Source organism: Narcine bancroftii, chromosome 5, assembly GCF_036971445.1.
Source record: "Narcine bancroftii isolate sNarBan1 chromosome 5, sNarBan1.hap1, whole genome shotgun sequence".
In the NCBI taxonomy this organism is placed as follows: domain Eukaryota; kingdom Metazoa; phylum Chordata; class Chondrichthyes; order Torpediniformes; family Narcinidae; genus Narcine; species Narcine bancroftii.
In genome coordinates, this window is record NC_091473.1 from 88,773,775 (window position 1) to 88,789,008 (window position 15,234).

Genomic DNA, 15,234 nt, shown 5'->3' on the forward strand with positions numbered 1-15,234 from the left:
CTCTCCACTGGTCTTGATCTCACAAGCGGCTGTTCATGGGGCTTGCTGATGTGGTCTATGATGGCACTGGTGTCCTTCTTTGCTCTCCAGAGCATGTCCACCCAGGGCACAACCCTCTGAAGGCCGCTGAAGTCCTTGTCCATGAGTAAGAGTTGGATATCCTTGGGCAGCTGCTCCAGAAAGATCTGCTCAAAGAGCAGACAAGGCTTGTTGCCCTCAGTTAAAATGAGCATCTTGCTCATTAGGGCAGACAGGGCTATGTCCCCCAATCCATCCATATGCAGCAATCAAGTGGTGTGCTCATGCAGCGAGAGCCTAAAAGTGCGGGTTAACAGCACTTTGAGAGTCATGTATTTGCCTGGCTTTGGCGACTGCCATAGGAAATCTACCCTTGCTGCTGTGTTCTGATCGAGGGTGCTCATGATGTAGAAGTAGCGGTTGTCATTGGTGGCGAGGTGCCGAAGGTGGAACTGAGCCTTGGCCTGCTCAAACCACACGTGTGGCTGCAACACTCAAAACGTTGAGAGCCTGAAAGAGATCACATGGATGGTTGCTGGCTCTGCTTGATCCATCATCTTCAGGTCCAACTGCTGGTTGGATCTGTCGGGGGTCACCAATGAGGCATTCATGCTACATGAGTGTGGAGAAAAATGACACGCACACCAAAGCCTTGGAAAATGAGACTGGTTTATTGCTCTGGCTGTCACCCTTATATAGGCCCCAGGTGCTGATGCCAGGGGCCCATGCCATCAAAGCACCAGCCTAGGATTGGCCAACATTCCAGCCAGAGTTCCCAACTTTCCGCTATATGGAGGTCGCCTGGTGTCACCTCCAGGTCTGCATGGTCGATACGTTCATTGGCCATTTTGTGAGCCGGTCTGTGTCTCTGTGTAGGATGGATAAATATTATGAACTAGGAGAATGGGCACTTATGAAAATGAAAATGAGAAGGAAGAATTTTTAACAAATTTTGAACTTCCTAAACTGGAAAAGAGAGAAAAAGATGATATAGATCCTTCTTTTACAAGGAAAGAAAGAGAGAAAGCTCTGGGTACTTTACAAGCTAATGAGTCCCCAGGGGAAGAAGGGTTCCCTCCTGAGTTCTATAGATAATTTAAAGATTTGTTGATGCCTCTTTTGATGGATGTGTTGGACTAGGCCGTGGAGTCCCAAACCTTCCTAAAACTTTATCAACTGCTATAATTACAGTGCTGCCGAAGAAAGATAGCAATCCATTAAAAACCTCATCATATAGACTAACATAATTTCTGAATGCAGACTATAAAATTCTAGCAAAGGCACAAGTCAACAGACTGGGTGAGTATTTACCAAAATTAATACATCCAGGTCAGGTGGGATTTGTTAAAGGAAGGCATTCTTCAAATAGTCTTGGTAGATTATTCAGTATAATATATATGGAAAAATCAAAGTTGAATCCAAATATAACTATTTCTTTAGATCCGGAAAAAGCATTCAACCAACTAGAATGGTTTTTCTTATATAAAATAATGGAAAAATTTGGTGTAGGTAGAAAATTTATAAATTTTATAAATTTATAAAAAACTCTACCATAAGCCACAAGCTAAAATTATAACTACAGTTATAATAAATGTCAACTATTTTTCCCTTGAGTAGATTTCGTAGACAGGGATGTCCCCTATTACCAGCATTATTTATCCTAGCTATTGAACCTCAGGTAGAGATTATAAGAAGATATCTGATATTAAGGGCTTTAAAGTTGGACAGGAGAACATAAAATTAGTTTATTTTCTGATGATGTGCTATTATATCTCATTATATCTGACCCAGCTGAATCACTGATAAGATTACAAGCAATATTAAAAAAATATGGAAGAATATTAGGATATAAAATAAATATGGACAAAAGTGAGATAATGTCATTGCAGAACTTTCATAATGAAAAATACCAAAAAGGCAGGAGATTTAAATAGAAGAAAAATGGAATTAAATACTTAGGAATAATGACAGATAATAATTTACAGAATTGATATGGTTAATCCCCCTATTAGGAAAAAATAGAAAAAGATCTACAGAAATGGAAAGAACTTCCAATTACATTAATAGGAAGGGTAAATTGTATAAAAATGAAGGTAATGCCAAAACTGCAGTATATCTTTCAATCATTGCCTATTGCACTAACTAAAAATTTCTTTAAATTATTATATAAATGCATAAGATAATTCCTATGGAATAAAAAAGTACCAAGAACTACACTGGAAAAGTTAACATGGGACTATAAATTGGGAGGACTTAGACTTCTGGAATGTAAGAAGTATTATCTATTAACACAAGCAAGATTTCTATAATCTTTCTTTGAAGAAAACAGTCCTCCTTCGTGAATTCAAATGGGACTGCATTCAATAAGAGGAATGAACAAATGACTTTATTTATAAGTGGAATGTTAAGTTAATGACAAAAAAAAACTGGATAATCCTATAATAATACACGATTAGAATGTGGCAAGAAATAAATAAATGAAGGAAAAAAGCAGGTGTATCACTGAGGATACCATTATGTAAAAATGTACTTCTAAGAATATGGGTAACAAAATAATGAATTCATGGTACAATAAAGGAATATGACACGTTGCTGATTGTTATATTGAAGCATCTCATGTCTTTTGAATAATTAAGAAATTAGTATGGAGTAGCTAATGGGACATTCTTTTGCTTTCTCCAGTTAAGATCATTCTTATATATGGGGAGCAAAATTTGACCCCACCTGAAATTTGTGAGATTAAATGAATGATTTGGCTGGGGAATGCGCCTAAATTTATATCTAAGATGTACTTTGCTCTCCAAAATGGAAATGCAAAACCAGGTTTACAGAAGTCGAAAGAGAGATGGGAGTCAGATTAAGGAGTTGCAAAAATGGAACGATGCTGGTCTGATTGGTGTTTGGGTAACAAGATGTCAATTATAAATGCAAGATATGAATTAGTACAATATAAATTTTTTTAAATCAATTGTATCTCACCACAGAAGTTATATAAATCAAAATCAGAAATATCAGAGATGTGTTTTGAATGTGAATAGAATTGGGAACATTTGTACATGCTACGTGTATGAAGGTAAGACCTTTCTGGTGCGAGATTACTGAAATACTAACAAGGATAACAATAGTAAGTATTAATTAACTAAATTCTAAATTTCATTTGTGAAAAAAGCTTTAGCTGTGGCTGAGAAATGTATTGTGATTACTTGGAAATCCGACTTCCCTTTACATATAGCACGGTGGAAGACAGGGATGAACAGTTGTATACCTATGGAAAAAAATCACATACAATTTAAAGAACAAATATGACATTTATAAAAATATGGAAATCATATTTGGATTATATATAAAATGGAAAAAAGGTGCTACTATTATAAAATATAAATTACCTCCTGAATGAAGAGTTTAAAAAAAAAACTCAACTGTAAACCCTGATGGTGTACAGATTTATATCATGAAGGGGGTGGGAGGAAAGGGGTTATTGCATTTTGTTTTGTAAGAAAAAATATATATATGAATTTTGAAAATGGAAATTTTAAATATGTATATTTATGGAAAAAGACAAAAATAAAGCATTAAAAAAATCTTCCAACATGATTCTGTACCAGCTAAGACCCCAAAAGACAAGTCTTCATTCTTCTTCACAACTCTCTTTGCTGTCTGATCTAAATCCTGCTTACTATGAAGAAAGGTACGAGCTTCTATGGCATAAGGCAGGGGTGTCAAACTCAAATTCACGGAGGGCCAAAATTAAAACCTTGGACTAAGTCGAGGGCCGAACTAAATATTTATTGAAAATTTTCAACAACTGTAGAGCTCGTCGAAAGAACCAAAGACTTGTTGATCCAAACCAAGGCTTTTATTAGCAAAAGACCGGAGCTCTTCACAGGTGGCCGACCAGTCCGGAATGATCCGACCTGGCTAGGGACACAACCCTTTAAGGCCCAAACAATAGGTGTGGCTTAGCTCTCAGCCAATCGCTGTAAGCACAGTCTAGATACAGTAACTATATACACTATGTACATTGGTGATAGATCTGTACTATCACAACAACATCTGCATGTTTTCTCTTCTTTCAACATATGTAATGTTAAACTTTTTCTTATTAAAATAAATGTTTAATAATAGTTTTGGATAAACTCTTTCTAGAAGCATTAACAAATGAGAAATAAAATATTCAATAAATAATATTTCTCTATAGAGGATTTGTCAAATGTTGCTAGTGTGCTGTCGAATAGTAAAATCTGAGGGCTATTGAGAATGTGGGAGAATAACATGATTCCTGAAACAATCCAATGGGTGACTGATTGTGGGCATGAACTCTAGCAGGGTTATTTGCCATGCCCTTTTTCCATTGGTACAGATATCCTTTGATTTACACACTTTTCAAGTTTTATGCCTAATGAGCTTGTATCCAGGTGCAGGACCATTTTTAACCAGGAATATATTTATCACTGTGACATGAAACTATTGGAAGATCATTTTATCCTGAGATTAAAGTTCCTAATCCTTACTCAGGCCTGTGTGCGGGAGGGCGGGGTTTGTGGGCGATTGGGTTGGACAACGACAGTGCGGGGGCATCGGCTCTCGCTGCAGGTTGGCATCTCGGCGAATCAGCGGCCCCGTCACCGTGAGTCGCGGGTCGGCCTGTGGCAGGGAGGGGGAGTGGGCAACGGTCCTGGTGAGGTCAGGCTTGAGGCCTCTGGTTCCGGGCACTGGGAAGCGGCCTTGGCTTTCCCTGACACCGGCCAGGCCCCAAAACCAGAGTCCACGGTGAAACCCTGCAACGTAAACAGAGGAGGTGGGCGCGATTAGTGGGCTGACGCCAATGCATTCTGGGATTTGTTGTATTACTGTACATGCGCTATACTGGCGTGGCGGCCAGCGGGCCACCTCTAATATATTTTTGAAATGATCTTGCGGGCCAAATATAATTATATCGCGGGCCAAATTTGGCCCGTGGGCCAGAGTTTGACATGTGTGGCATAAGGAATTTCCACGTCACTGCTCCTGTAGCGAGGAAGAGATCTCCTGCTTATCATGGCTCCTGTGATTCATGCATGACAGCAATCAGGTAACATGCAGCCTCTTCGTCATGCTGCCTGAATCTATTATGAGGGACAGATGGTCACACACCTGCACAGAAATAAGGAGGGAGCCAGATGTCAACCATCATGACTTCCAAACAATTAAATGCTAGATTATTGGTGCTTCACTGCAGTGAGCTCAAATAGATACACGCTGAGCAGATTACTCTTCTAATATATCTTTTTGAATGAGTACATGTTGCTTTTTGCCTTCCAATTGGTTTCTTACCCATTCTGAATTTTAGAGATTGATTATTAATTTTATATCAAAAATCTTCATGGAAATCTTGATACACTGATCATTTTGGATGCTTTTAGATGATTTTAATAAGATTACTGATGAATAGATAATCAAGATTGTTTTCCCATTTGCATAGAACAGAAAGGTATTGGGTTAATAGGTACAATTGTCTGTTTTGCCACTGTTTGAACAAGTATACTGTTCACTTTTTTCAGTCTTCTTATATTTCCCCGTTGTCTACTGACTCGTATTGATTTCCGCTGCCAAACAAATTTAATGGAGTTGTGAATTTTTACCGAAATTGATCTGAAAATGTGTGGGAAAGATTACTGGTTATTACCACAAATCGTGAGAGAGATCTCAGTGTTGCACAATGTAAATCCAGAAGGACTACTTATCAAACCTGTTGGGAGAGGAAGGATCTGTATTAACTTGTTACTTAATGTTGTGCTGCAAAAGAATAAGAGATTTTATCCATAGGTCATGGGGATGAGTTCAGACGAGTTTCTATGTGTTCCAAATATAAAGAGAGGATGTTTACAGTTCCTGAAAAAAGGATGTTCTCCTTGGGTAACCAATGGATTTGTTGAAATTATGTTGCATGCTCATTCCACACAAAATAATTTATGTTTTGAAATTATTTTCAATAACTATCACAGAAGTATCCATCTTTGCAAGGCACAGAAACTCAATGCACAAACTGTAGAACAGTCAACACTTAAATACAGAGCTTAATTTTATGACATGAGAGTGAGACATACTCTGTTATGCATAAGCTTGTGCCTGTCCCAACCTGTGTGGTGAATTAAAAATTGACTACTGACATTAGCTGCATTCACCTGCTTGCTATTACAGTAAAAACTTATTTCTTTATACAGACTCAACTTGTCAAGTACTAATACTTGAGTGAAATCAATCAAAATAAAATAGTAATAATGTATAAATCACAATTCTATTTGAGTAATTTCAATTTCATGCGAATCTGTAAAAGAAAGTATTGGATCAGATGTGCATTCTTATGCTTTGAAAATTAGTCTTTTCCTTCCAGCATCCGATAGTGCTTCAGCCAAAATTTCCTTCAGTAATTTCTTCTAATAACAATTCCAAATATATCACAAAATAAATGAACAATTTTAATGATATGATCCAAGGTTGATTATTTTCCAGTTATGCCAAAGATGATGCTATATTGTCCACCCAAGATATATGCATAACAGCTGGCTCAGATAATGGGATATTGAGTTTGGCAGCAGTTTATGTAAGGTTATATTTTAACAAGGTCCACTATTTCATAAAGTTTCACACAAATTAGATTAGATGTCAGTTAGGGAGCTAGAAAGTAGCTGGGAAAAGTATGGTCAAGAACAGAGATTTACTTAAAAAGCTGAATTTTGAATAATTCTTTCTAATTATAAAAATGTGTTAAGGCTTTGATAAAAGATTTCCAGCTTCTGAGGAATGAGAATTGAAGGGTCTTCCTCCAGAGAAATATGCAAAATCAAGGTGAGCTTGAAGAGTAGAAGTTGTGGAGGGAGGGAATAGAAAATATAATTTAGAACATTAATATTTAATGTAAGATTTGCAACTTTTTAAAAATAGCAATTGAACAGATATATGAATTAAAACAGGCTATGCAAAAATAATTCCTTCCTGTATCATGAACAATGTCTTTTTTTTTCAAAGATGGACAGAAAAACTGAAGCTACTTTGAAATAATAATGATTGTATCTTACTTCCAAAAGTAATCTAGAATTTTGTTTAAAAATGCCTCCAGTTGAAAATAAATCACAGTTGGAAAGTACTTGTTAACTTTCAGAGCTTTCAGTTAACAATTAGCATAGCAACAGCTCTGAAGTCGACGAAACAACAGTTGAAGTCTTACACATCCAAGAGATAAACACAAAAAGCACAGCAATCTATGTTCAGCTGAAAATAAACAACAAACCTCTGAAAATGGAGCTCGACATAGGGGCAGATAAATCAAAGTGTTTGGGAAATGTAAGGTCAAGGTACAATATAAGCAACAACAACCAAAAACATTATCTCTACATTGTAGATACCCAGGGGGACCAGCACTTTTTGGAAGAAACTGGCTATGACACATTCCCCTAGACAGGCTGGAAATCAGTTCAATACTGAACGTAAATCATGAAGACAACACACAGCCAGAACTCAACCAGATTCTCAACAACCATGCTGTGGTTTTCCAACAAGGGTTGGGAAAGATCAAAGGGGTTCAAGCCAAACTGCAGTTAAAAGAGAATGTGGAACCAAAGTTTATCAAAGCCAGAACAGTTGCATTTGCAATGAAAAGAAAAATGGAAGCTGAGTTAAATAGATTAAAAGATGAAGACATATTAGAAGCAATAGAGTACAGTGATTGGACAGCGACCATTGTACCTGTACAGAAAGCAAATGGTGAGATTTGCATTTGCGGCGATTACAAAGTCACTATCAATCAGGCACTAAAAGTACCAGAACACCCTATGCCCAAAGCAGAAGAACTATTCCAAGCACTAAATGCAGGGCAAAAGTTCACAAAATTAGATTTTTCACAGGCATACCAACAAATAGAGTTGGACAAAGAACAAGAAAATATGTGTCAATTAATACCCACCTGGGACTGTTCACCCATACATGCATGCCATATGGAATCTCAGCAGTACCTGCAATTTTTCAAGCTACAATGGACAAATGACTACACGGAATAGCAGTGTGATGTTACCTTGATGATATCATCATCACGGCCGAAATGACAGAGAACACTTACAAAACCTTGAAAAGGTCCAAAGCAGACTACAACAGGCCAATGTACGATTATGACAGGATAAGTGTGTCTTCATGCTGCCCTCAGTGACTTAGGATTTACAATTGACAAGGAGGGGGTACGAATGGATCCGGCAGCCACAGAAGCTGTTCGCAAAGCCCCATATCCAACCAACAAGTCAGAATTACAGTCCTTTATAGGGATTATAAATCACTATCAGAAACATATCCCTAACGTATCTACACTATGCAGCCCCCTAAACCGCTTACTCAAAAATGATAGTGGAATACTGAAACTAAAAACACAGTTGATCGACTAAAGGAAATATTAAAGTCAACAAATGAGGTTCTGATCCAGTACAACCCAAACGAGGAAGTGACTCTAGCCATTGATGCTTCACCAGTAGGACTGGGAGCAGTATTGTCCCAAATCACAGAGAAGGGTGAGCAACCAGTGGCATATGCTTTGTGGATATTAACTGCAAACGAATGCAATTACACACAAATGGAAAAAAGAATTAGCAATAATTCTTGGTATAAAAAGATTCCACCAATATCTCCATGAAAGAACATTCACCTTAATCACTGATAACAAACCTCTAAGTTTGATTCTGAGTCCCCACAAAGGGATACTAATATTCAAAAGATGGGCCATGCTACTAACTGCATACAACTACGAGGTAAAACATAAATCGGGAATACTCAACAGCCACGCAAATGCTTTATCACGCTTACCACTACCCGAAACTGAACAAAAAATTATTAAATGGACAGCAGAAGCAGCAGCTATTAACCAAGAACAACTACAACAACTGCCCATTATAGCCCAGATGATCGGCAACGAAACCCAAACAGTGACAATGTTAAGTAAAGTCTTATACTTCCCCCTAATGGATGGCCAGAATCTGATATCATACCAGAAGATCTGAAAATTTACTTCACACACCTCCAAGAACTATCAGTTGAAGAAGTATATTTACTTTCAGGGACCCGTACAATTATCCTGGCAAAACACTATATTATCAGAGCTGCACCACAACCATCCATGAATGGTACAAATGAAAGTGCTGGCCCAGATGCATGTTTGGTGGCCATCAATAGACAGAGACATTGAAACGACAGTGAGAGAATGCAAAATATGTCAATCAATGCAGCCAAAAATGTCGCAGGCTGAGGCCAACCCATGGAAATGGCCTTCCAGACCCTGGCATCAGATCCATGTAGACTTCATGGGGCCATTCATGGGAGAGACTTTCCTTATAGCAGTGGATGCACATTCAAAAATGTCAGTAGTTACTCATGTGAAAAACACCAAAGCCGATTCTACAATTGAACATCTATGGGCCATGTTTGCCACATACGAATTACCTCACGAATTGGTCACAGGTAATGGACCACAGTTTACATCAGAACCTTTTAAGAGATTTATGTGAGATAGCAATATCAGAAATATTTTGTCGGCACACTATCACCCAAATACCCATGGCAATGAAAACCAAGAAACTTTGAAACACCTCCGAGGCTCACAAGATTGCAGATTTCCTATTGGAGTACAGAAACACACTTCATTCTACCACAAAATGCACCCCAGTGGAATTGATGTTTGGCTGCAACCTGCGGACAAGACTGTCCAAAGTTCACCCAGGTCTGGGCCTAACTTTTCAAGTGGATCCTGCAGAAAAAGAAAAGTTTTACACTGATCTGCACACCTCACACCTACAGATGCCAGGGTCATCATCCTTGGTGACTTCAAGATCCAAGGCAAATATGGTGTTGGAAGCTGCAACGATATCACGTGTCTTCTGTTAAGAGTTTTGTGCAGTGCAGCAACTCACCATCACTATTTTCCAGCAGAAAAACATTCTGAAGACAACTTGGATCTATCTTCGGTTTAAACATTAGCACCTCATAGATTACATCTTGGTGCACCAGAGAGACCTTCGGGAAATCTTACTCACCTGAGTGATGCCCAGTGCAGAGTGTCATATGGACCATTGTCTTGTCTGCTCCAAACCCAGTCTCCACTTCAAACCCAAGCTAAAGAGAGGATGCGCTAAAATAAAAAATTTAAAAAAAAAGAGGATGCGCTCCAAGGAAGAAGTTTCAGGTTGACAATCTGCAGTCAACTGAAGTGAAAGCTGACTTCCAAGTGAATCTTCAGTCAAGGCTTGAGGATCCCAGTTTTCCCACAGACCCATTTACAGAAATGCTTTGGGAACACCTAAAAACTATCATCCTGCAGATCTTTGAAGAAATCCTTTGGTTTTATGCAAAGAAAAACAAAGACTGGTCCAATGAAAACAACCAGGAGATCCAAGAATTGTTGGTGAAGAAGAGATCCGCCCACCTGTCTTGTCTTGATAAGAAAGCAGCCTTTTGCCTTATATGCAGCAATCTCCAGTGCAAGCTTCAAGAGGTTCAGAATGTGTGGTGGACCAGCCTCACAGAGAGAACTCAGCTTTGCACAGACTCCAGAGACTACAGAGGGTTTTATGAAGCCCTGAAGGCAGTGTGCAGCCCTTTGCACCAGGTCCAGAGTCCTTGGACAGATGACCAGGAGCTCTACACAGACAAGGGATCCATCCTGAACCAATGGTTGGAACATTTTCAGACTCATTTCAGTGCCAACTGCATGGCCCAAGATTCAGCAAATCATCTCATTCCACAACAGCCAGAGAAAACAGAACTGGACAAGATTCCAACCCTAAAAGAGATTATCGAGGCCACAGAGCAGCTAAAAAGTGGCAATGCAACAGGAGTTGATGGAATCCCACCAGAGATTTGGAAGCATGGGGGCCCAGTGTTACACACCAAACTCCATGAGTTTTTTGTCTGCTACTGGGAACAAGGTAAACAACCACAGGACCTCCATACAGCTCCAAGAGAAGTGTAAGGAACAGAACAAAGGACTGGAGCAGACTTTTGTTAACTTACCAAAGCATTTGACACCATGAATAGGAAAGGTTTGAGGCAATTCATTGAATGACTAGGATGCCCCCCCAAGGTGCCTCAGCATGGCCATCCAGCTACATGAAGATCCTCATGGCGAACCGGCCCCGCTTGTATTACCACGTGGCAGAGCAGCCATGGGGAAATGGCGTCGTCAGAGGCTTCTCTCGGACTCCAGCATCCCTTCCAGCGCGCACCCTGGGGAGCGATTATGATGTCACAATGCACCAGGTGACTGAGCTCATGCTGCCCTTAAAGGGGCGCACTGAATTATAATAAAATCAGTTAACAACTCTCAACATGGTGGTTCTGTCTCTCTCACTCCTCACACTGCCATAATGGATCATAATATTGAGCATGAACAATAATTATTACCTTAAGACATTTAAAAACTATATGATGTGATTAACTATTTCTGGGCTGCATTCTGCAATAGGCTTTAGAATAAACTACTGTACATACTTTTGAGTTTCTTGTGGATTACATGAAGACTATATATTCTTTAAAAGATTTTGCTAAAGCTTAAGAACCCCATTGAGCTTTACCTTTCAGCTAAAAAGCCAAGAAGTTTAAATACGTACCTGGTTATGATCTTTTTATTCCCCTGCTTATGATCTGCTGTTTACTATGAGTCTTTATGCTCACTTGGCACCTTTTAAGGTGGGTTTTATTGGAAATGGAAAAAGAGCGAGTTGGAATCACATTACTTTGAGAACAAGGTGTGAGTGAAATTGAAACAGAGTTTACTGTACTTCTTGTGTTACGGAACATATATATTTGGGAGAATTGGTAAAATTAGAGTAGGTTACATGCATACACATTTTAAAACAGATCTTATTTGAAATACTGAAGAATTCATATTTAGTAGACTTTACAGAAACTATGGAGAATGCTGTGCACATTTCACAAGTAGGTGCTAATTGAAATGACTTCATAAAATGAATAGACTATTGTTTTGGACTGAAGACACTCTGGCTGTTTGCAAGTACCTTTAGTGCTCACAGAAAGGTCACTCCTGGGTTTTGTTTACCTAAAGCAACAGATGGGAGCAGAAGGATAACTCCTGTGGTTTGCTGAAGAAGGCGAGGGCTTTTGTGGCAAGTGAGAGAGTCACATGGGCTTTCTAGCAGTCTCAGTTGGGGAGAGAGAGAGAGAGGTAAAACAAGCTCTCTCAGCTTGTGTGTGTGGCACTGAAAGCAGCTGAACAGTGCAAGCCAGGAAGCTTGTTGGACCTGAAGAAAAGCTCAAGAGTGGCGGTGACTGGAAGCGCTATCTGTCTGATGTTTCTCTTGGAATAAGTGGAACAGAAAGGAACTCTGGTAGCCTGAAAGAAAGAGGTTATCATCTGGAGAACCCTGATGGGGCAAGTTTAATCAGCAAGACATTGAGATGACATTGAAATCCTGGAACAACAAATCAGGATGAAGAGGTGATTTGTAGAATTGTCAATTAGGAATTCATGGGGTGTCAAAGAGATCAGTGGTAGGATCTCAACAATATACAATCTATAGCCCCTTTCACACTTGGCAGTGATCCCAGGAATCGAACATCAACCGGCCTTTAAAATAGCAAGTGTGAAAGTAAAATTTGCTCAACGCCAGCATCAGATGACATAATCTCATGCCGGAGATTGCAGCCTCAACCCCTTGTACAATCCCCATCGTCTACAGACACCGGCGTTGAGATCAGGCAAGTGTGAAACTGGCAATTGCATTGCAGGCACTTGCTATTAAAGGTAGAACAGACCAAACGCCAGGGATAAACCCTTGCAAGTGTGAAAGCATTCAGTGTCCCAGTTAGGAGTGGTTTAGTGTGTAAGACCAAACCCCCATTCATATCCCGGGACACTGAATGGCTGATTCACTGGGATGCAAGTGTGAAAGGGGCTTATATTAATCACTTAGATGAGGAAACTTAAGAGTCAAAGTAAAGTGGCTCATGATACAAATGTGGGTGGGTTAACAATTTGTAGGAAGGATATTGACAGGCTAAGAAAGTGGGCAAGAAGTTAACAAATGGAGAACAAAAATGTAAAAACATTCAATGCAGAATTAAGAATGAAAAAGCAAATAATTATTTAAATTGTTGCTAAATAAAGCAAAATGCAAAGAGTTTGGATGCAGGTTTTGCAAATAGCTATGACTACTAAAACACGAAAGTCTACAGACACTGTAGTTGAAGTAAAGACACATGTTGGAGAAACTCAGCAGATCAAACAGTGTCCTTTATATAATAAGGATAAAAATACATAACTAATTTTTTGGGCTTGAACCCTTCATCAAATATTGGCAGGTGTCTGAATAAAAGGGTAAGGGAGGAGGTGTGGTCAAAAATGCAGGAGGTAATAGGTGGAGAAGCGAGCGAGGGCATAGCAGCAAGCAAGGAGAGGAGGGATGGCTAGGTGAATAGAAAGGGAAGGGGGTAGAGAGCTGACAGTGGGAAGGGAAGGGAGGGGGAAAAGGAGAGTAGGTTTGCAGAAACTGGAAAAGCTGATGTTAATTACATCCAGATGGAAAATCAGGTGTTACTCCAATTTAAGTGTGGTCTTGGTGGGATAGTACATGAGGCCATGTATAGACATGTGAGCATGGGAGTGTGATGCAGAACTGAAATATTTGGCCACTGGGAGGTCTCTGTCACTGGTGCAGACAGAGCAAAGGTGCTCAGCGATACAATCTCCCAATCTGTGCTCAGCCACTCAAATGTAGAGAAGGCCACAAAGGGAGCACAGAATACAGTAGGTCAATCCTGCGGATGCACAAGTGAAGTGTTGCTTTACTTGAAAGGTCTGTTTGAAGCCCCAGGCTATGGTGAGGGAGGAGGTATGGGCACAAGTGTAGCACTTCCTGCGGCCACAGGGGAAGGTGTTGTGAGGGGAATTGGTGAGAAGGGATGAGTATGTGAGGGAGTTAAGTAGGGAGAAGAGGAGATCCTGTTTGTTGTAAGTGCATGAAAGTCTGGAGGATAATGTGTTGCATGTGGAGGTAGGTGAGGACAAGGGGAATCCTATGTTTGTTGCGACTCGGGGCAGAGGGGCCAGGACAGATGAATGGGAAATGGAGGTGATGTGGGTGAGGCTGGTGGTGGTGGAGGGAAAGCCACATTTGTGGAAGAAGGCGAACATTTCAGAAGATCTGGACTGCAGGACCTCATCTTGGAAACAAATGCAGTTGAGACAGAGAAATTGAGAGAAGGGAATAAAATCCTTGCAGGGGACAGGTGTGAGGAAGTGTATTCAAGGTACACTTGCACTTCCTGAAAAGACTGAAGTGGTCAAGACTACCAGCCACCATTATGTCAACCTTCTATAGGCACTCTATCGAGAACATCCTGGGCGGCTGCATCACAAATTGATATGGTGGTTACAGAGAAATGGATCAAAGGTCAATCCACAGGATCATAAGAATGGCAGAGAGGATCACTGGGGTCTCCCTCACCACCCCACCTAACCCAACCAAAGACTGCACCTGACGAGAGCACGCAAAATCATTGAGGACCCCTTTCACCATGCACACAAAATCTTTCAACTGTTCCCATCAGAGAAAAGATACATGAGTATCAGAGCCAGCACCACCACGTTGAGGAACAGCAGCACCACCACGTTGAGGAACACTGCCCATGGGCAGTGTGAGAATGCTCAATAACCAAAGGAGCTGCTCACACTAACCATCCGAGACTCTCATTTGCACTAAACAATATTTATTTATTTAGATAAAATACTTGTCCTATTATATATGTATTGTTTATCTGCATGTCTGCATGCATTGCACCGAGGACCAGAGAACACTGTTTCGTCAGATTGAACTTGTACAATCAGATGACAATTAAACTGGACTTGAACTACAATGGAGTCAATGGGAATGTGGGAAAGTGGCATGATTAAATCCCCAGTGATTTTGCTGAATGGCCTTGTAATTATATGGTTGTATGTACAGGGTGGCCTGCCCTCCTGATGACATCTTCTCCTAGACTCCTCCCATGTGACCCAGGCCACAAAGGTCAAGTCCCCTCTTCCTCTCCTCATTTCCCTCGCCTTAACCTGGGCCAGCACTCTCTCGTGTAATCAAGCCTATAGTCTTTGTCTGTGTATTACTGGGGCAACTGGTAGCACCCAACAGGCCCACTCAGAATTTTGCTTCTTGTGTTGCCCACGATGCCAACTTCGTGTACGCCATT

The 15,234-nt window shown here is 40.1% G+C and overlaps 1 long non-coding RNA gene across 1 annotated transcript; it reads right to left on the bottom strand.

Moving 5' to 3' along the window:
* Positions 1 to 668: 668 nt before the first annotated feature.
* On the bottom strand, positions 669 to 11,242 carry LOC138762743 (uncharacterized). The gene is made up of 2 exons (XR_011357108.1): positions 11,044 to 11,242; positions 669 to 886 (listed from the first exon to the last, which is right to left on the bottom strand). It is a non-coding gene; the product is annotated as an uncharacterized lncRNA (long non-coding RNA).
* Positions 11,243 to 15,234: the final 3,992 nt, after the last annotated feature.